This window comes from Triticum dicoccoides, chromosome 7A (genome assembly GCF_002162155.2).
Source record: "Triticum dicoccoides isolate Atlit2015 ecotype Zavitan chromosome 7A, WEW_v2.0, whole genome shotgun sequence".
Lineage (NCBI taxonomy): Eukaryota > Viridiplantae > Streptophyta > Magnoliopsida > Poales > Poaceae > Triticum > Triticum dicoccoides.
This window is the reverse complement of record NC_041392.1, coordinates 90,231,565-90,237,016: the sequence shown is the minus strand read 5'-3', so window position 1 is coordinate 90,237,016 and position 5,452 is coordinate 90,231,565. Positions and strand designations below refer to the sequence as shown.

General features: G+C 51.8%; 1 pseudogene; it reads right to left on the bottom strand.

Moving 5' to 3' along the window:
* Positions 1-1,085: 1,085 nt before the first annotated feature.
* LOC119333175 lies at positions 1,086-4,933 on the bottom strand (annotated as a pseudogene).
* Between the last annotated feature and the right edge of the window lie 519 nt (positions 4,934-5,452).

The window sequence follows — 5,452 nt, the reverse complement described above, 5'->3', positions numbered from 1 at the left end:
CAACCCGTACTAAAGGCCACCACCTCTTTAGTACCGGTTCGTGGCACGAACCGTTACTAAAGGTTCGCCACGAACCGGTACTAATGAGCGTCGCCCGCCTAGCCGTTGGAACCGGCACTATTGGTCACATTAGTGCCGGCTCAAATACAAACTGGGACTAATGAGCTAAACATTTGACCTTTTTTCTACTAGTGTAGGTGGTTGACCATTGGGGTCCTTGCCTGGACGCTGTGGACTGTTAGGAATAAACTTGTGATTCAGCTATTCCTCTTCGTCGTGCTACTGACGCTTTGTTCAAATGGTCTGGTTACTTGCAGCTTTGGCGGCCGCTTAGCCGTCCCAGGGAGAGAGACGCCATCACCTTCATCATCACCCGGCTTCGTGCGATGGCTCTCCGGTTGGCGCCACCGCTTCCTCCGCCACCACCAGAACCAGATTAGAGAGTCGAGTCCACGCCTCCGCCACCGCCGTCTAGGGATGTTTCGTCGTGCGTCTGTGTTGGGCTTGTTGTGTTGTGCCCACATCGGAACTTGGCCTGTTGTGTTTGTGTGTGTGACTGTTGGACCTGACCTGGGTGGCATTGTGTTGGTGTGTGGTGTGTTTTGTTGTTACCTTGATACTCTGTGCTTGATGGGTGTTTTATTTATAAAGTGGGGTGAAAGCCTTTTTCGATAACATTGAAGGCACTATTGGTCAATACAAATATTACAATCATGACATTCGGATATTCCTTCAAAAAATTTTAATTGCTATGGGTTTTTGCAAATTTGAATCTTCTTTGTAATATGGAAAATGAAGCCGACCTTTTTTTTTCTTTAGTGAAGTTACTAAATTATATTCGAATGTCAAGTCTAGATGCAAATTAACACGGGCCATTCCAACACAATAAGGTGCCATATCTTTCCAGCTGATAAAACAAGAAATAAGACTTCCAAATACATAGACAACGTGTCAAACGAATACGGATAAGATGAAACATTTTTGCTCTAACTACACAAATTCACTCTGGCAGTTGCTTGCGCAGAATCCTGAGAATCAAGAGGTCATGAATTAACACTGAACACTTGAAGAGAGTCGCGGTCTCTCTAGTCCTGGAGGAACAAGCAAACTCTGGCCTCGTCGTACACCTTTCCTGGCCGGCAGAAGTAGCCTCGCTCGGGCGCGCAGTACGAGTCCTCAGAGCAGATGCAGAGTCCTTCCACGGCGCAGCTCTCCTTGACGATGTCGGGGCTTCCATTGATGCCGAGCACCTGGTCGCTCCACTCGCTCGAGAAGAGCACGTCGGGGTCATACCTGTCCTTCACCCGGAGGAATTTACCAGCTCCCGGGTACTTCGTGATGACACCGCTGAATGCCAAGTTACGGTTCTTTCCCCAGTGCGGGAGGCCACCGTACTTGCGTAGCGCCATCTGCTCGATCTCGTCCACCACGTCGGCGTCCGCGCGCGGCAATGCCGTAGGTGCGGCTCCGGTAGTAGATGATGTCGAAGTCGACGCAGTCCTCCGGCTTGCCGAGGTAAGCGGAGGACGCCTTGACGTAGCGGACGAGCACGCCGACCCTGGTGTCGACGCCGGCGCAGAAGATGTCCGGGTTGAGGTCCCGGAGCCGTTGCATGTCCGACACAAACGCCGGCGCCTTGGAGAGCGCGACGCTGAAGCCGGAGTTGTAGTAGAAAGAGCCCCGGATGCGCCGGTCCCAAGGGCAGCCGCTGAGGAGACCGTCCTCCGGGCTATCCATGCAGGTGCCGGACGCCTGGATGCGGTGCTGGTAGCCCACGACCGGGTACCCCGTGAATGAGACGCCGTCGTTTGTGTAGCCGTAGGCCTGCCGTTCCACCGTGTCCGCCAGCGGCCGCGCCGCCGCGCACAGGTCGGCGGCGGTGGTGCCGTTCTCCTGCAGCCGCTCCTCGGCGGCCTTGCATCGACGAGCATGAGCGTGGGGGCGGACCGGGCAAGGAGTGTGTCGCTGAGGCCGTTGCCCGGCGACGACACGTCGACGCGGTCGTCCTGGCGGTAGATGACCTTGCGCTGCTCCGGCTGCCACGTCATGTCGGCGAACTCGTGGAGGCGGCCCCATGCTGCCACTTGGTCCGCCAGGTCTGAGTCGTCGCGCTTCACGAACGCCACCGACCGCTTGAACAGCGGCTGCAACGCCAGCGTGACCTGAGAGACGACGCCGAGAACCCCGAGGGAGACCTTTGCCGCGTCCAGGTCCGGGTGATGGGCGCCGAGCTCCCTCACCACTGCGAACCCCTGGCTCGCCGGCGCCGGCGTCACGATCCTCAGCCCGACCACGTACTCGTGCACGGCGCCGCCCTTGCCCCACAGCGAGCTGCCGTGCGCGCCCGTCGACAGGAGCCCCCCGATGGTTAGGCCGTACCAGTACGGCGAGTGCGGCAGGGACAGCCCTGCGGGTGCGGCGCCGGCGGCCTCGATCAGGTCCCGGAGGACCATGCCGCTCTCCACCGTCATAAGCCTGCTCTCCACGTCCACGCGCACAGTCCGGTTGAGCCGCGCCGTGCTAATGATGGTGCCGTCCAGGCCGCCGGGGCACGCCAGCTTGGGGAGGCTGTGTGAGTACTTGGTGGCGACCTTCATCTTGCGCTTCGCCGCCGCCGCCGCCGCGACGGCCGCCACGAGCTCTTGTTCCGTGCGCGGGTAGGCGACGTTGCCCGCGCGGCAGGTGCTGCGGTCCGGGAAGGAGCCGAACGAGTTGGTGACCGTGCAGTTGGATGTGCCGTGCGTGCAGACCACCGGCTCCGGAGGAGGGCTGCAGCCGGCGACGTGGAGGAGGATGGCCAGAGAGAGAACCGCGAGCGGGATTCCTATTGCTCCCCTCTGTCCTTGCGACATCGCGGTTATGACTCTTGAATTAGTAGGATACCTCTGCTACAGCTTGCTTTATACTATAGCTAGATTGATCACCATGCTTGTGTAATTAGTTTGTCTGGCTTCTCTCTCAATTTTTCTTGTTTGTCTCCCACTTTAAAAAAAATTGAGGCAAATTGCGAGAGCAGCGGTTTGGTGTCCAGACTCATCTGCACCATGCTAACGAAAAAATTCAAAACAAATACTAGAGAAATCAATAAATTCAAAAAAAGAAGCATGATAGATAATTTGGTACGTGAGGTCCACTTCAAATTTCAGATTTGGACATCTAAGTAGCTGTCGACAAAAAAAACAAATTTAGGGCTTGTAAAAAAGTTTACTGTTCATGTGCTGTTTTGATCCAATTTGTCTTTTTTCTGAGAGCTACTCATATATTTAAATAATTTGAAATTTAAAGCGCACCTCACACACCAAATTATCCACCATGCAAAAAAAAAGAATTTTCTTTGATTTTCATGAATTATTTGTAAAATTTTCTTAACCGGGCGCAGATAAGTATGGGCTCAGAAATGGATATTCAGCAAATTGCTCTTTTGTCATACATGCCCGTGTCTCAGGTCTGAACTTCCATCTGGAAGATATTCCAAGGGGGCTGCGAACTGCGCAAGCTTCTGTCGATAAAAATGGTCTTCAACAACTTTATACTCTAGGCTGGCTGTCTTGTCTCGGTGGTTGCAAGTTGACTTTTCATGAAGAAGCGAAAAAATGTTAAGTCAACTTTGTGTTAGCCTTCTTTTTCTCATATGTGTCTATTATTTTGCGAACAGGTTCAGATCAATTGATTAAACTACCAGTCCAGCAACTCCTAAAAAAATGAAGAAAACTGAGATGGATAGGCTACATGTTAAGATAAATAAGATAGTAATAAGAATGAATTTTTTATGTATATAGGATACATAGAGGTTCAAACGGGCTGGTGGAGCATCGCTCTGCTGCCTATCCATCCCTGGGCAGCAAGTCGTTATTGATCGTGGATGAGGAGCCATCAAGGCTACGACACAGTCGGATCAACACCTTGGCGAAGAAATTGAAAGACACACAAATCCAAAATCCAAACATCTCAAAAAGCTCACGTGCTTTTACACTGGCACCGAAGGGCGACCAACATGATGGAGAGAAGGTCGGAGGACCAAACTACAACGTGAAGTCGCGCTACTACTAGTTCTACATTTGTGTAGTGGATTATTCGTCTCTTGTAGTCCCTTCATTCCATAATGTAACGCATATAGATTTTGCAAAAGTCAAGCTTTTGCAAAAAGCAAAATTTGATCAAGCTTATATAAATTTTGTACTATAGATAGTGATAATTCTCTCTATAAACTTAGTTAAAGTTGGCTAAGTTTAACTTTTGAAAAAACCTATAGGCACTCTACTGTGAAACCAAGGGAGTACTTGGAGTACCATACTAATATCACACAAAACTAGTAGTGGCACCAATAAAAATTAGAATCCACAATGTTGATCTTTTCATTATTAAATTTTATTTACATGTTCTAAGAGCATCTCCAAGTGAAACTAGGCACATCCAAGCTAAAGCTACAAATTACTCCCTCCGTTCCCTTATGTAGTGCGCATAAGCTTTTTGGAAAAATTTCGATTTGTAGTGCGTATTAGCTGCCCCCACCCTCCTTTGGACGAAAATAACCCTTCGCTTTATCCTCTTCCTCCCGCATAGCTCCCCTTTCTTCGTTCGCTCGTTCGAACCAGATCGAACGAAAGATCCCTGATCTCCTCGCCTGATGCACGCCATCCCCCGGCGGAGTCTTTCTTTCCGAACCGGAGCCCGGCGTTGGGACACTGATGGGCGTGTCGGCGCTCGGAGGTGGTGAGCACCGGCGGTTGGCGAGGGCGCCGATGGTGCCGGTAGGAGAGGAAGGGCCTATGCGGGCGGATGCCGAAGGAGGGGACGGCGGCAGGGTGGAAGCTGGTAACGGCTCTGCCGCGACGACGCCAACGGAGCCGCCGACGAGTCTGGGCGAGTTCTTGGACACGGAGCGGCGCCTTTTCTGGCGGTGACACCGCTGTTCGAGGACTGGAGGATGCATCCACGGCCAGTGTCTGCTCGTTCACCACGGCCGGCGAGACCAAGTCGTCAGGACACACCAACGGCGAGACCAAGCCGCTACAGCTCGCTGCCACTTCGACCGGTGAGTACACGCTCGCGGTGGCCGCTTCTTCTCCAAGTTTCAGTGCACGCTCAGCTCAGCATGTGCCTGCTCAGTTCGTCCTCTGTTCGGCAAATAAATCAACGCACTAGTTGTGTGAGTTGGACCCAGCTATCTAAATTTATTTGTGACATTGCTCCAAGCAGAGATGGAGAGAACGAGACGGGGAGAGAAAAAGATGTACTAGTACTCTTTGAGACCGGATGGAAGGACATGGGTATTATCGTTGAAAGTACACCCTCCACCTCACTCATTGGTATATGAGCTGAGAACTATACGCACTATATAAGACTAGTCACAATGAAAGTAACTTCACTAGTAACATCACATATTTCAATACAAGATTGCTTATGTGGCAGCTAATTAATGAGGAGAGAGGGGTTTGTGGTAACTTAGGTA